The sequence below is a fragment of the Pomacea canaliculata genome, linkage group LG4, assembly GCF_003073045.1.
Source record: "Pomacea canaliculata isolate SZHN2017 linkage group LG4, ASM307304v1, whole genome shotgun sequence".
NCBI classification, from domain to species: domain Eukaryota; kingdom Metazoa; phylum Mollusca; class Gastropoda; order Architaenioglossa; family Ampullariidae; genus Pomacea; species Pomacea canaliculata.
The window spans coordinates 11,935,993-11,936,317 of record NC_037593.1 but is presented as its reverse complement, the minus strand read 5'-3'; positions in this window follow the sequence as shown (position 1 = coordinate 11,936,317).

Here is a 325-nt window from a genome sequence, read left to right as displayed (position 1 = left end):
CTGAGAGGTTGTGTTGTTATTTTAGTGTTAGTGTATTACTGTGTTACTTTAGTGTATTTTAAGGCTACACATACAGCCATTGTGTGTTTGCCTGACACACTATCTCAACATTAGTTACTGATACGGCTGTAGATGACCAGTGAGCTGCAGCTAATGCACTGTGACAAAACAAATGGAGGGTCAGAGTGAACAAAGAATGCTCAAATTCTTTCGAGTCTAGCACATCGTGGATTCTGTTGTAACTGTCATGCTCATTGGCAGGTTGATCCATTTGCTGGCAAGAGTTCAGTCCAGTGACATGGACTGTTTGTTGAAGACAAGACTG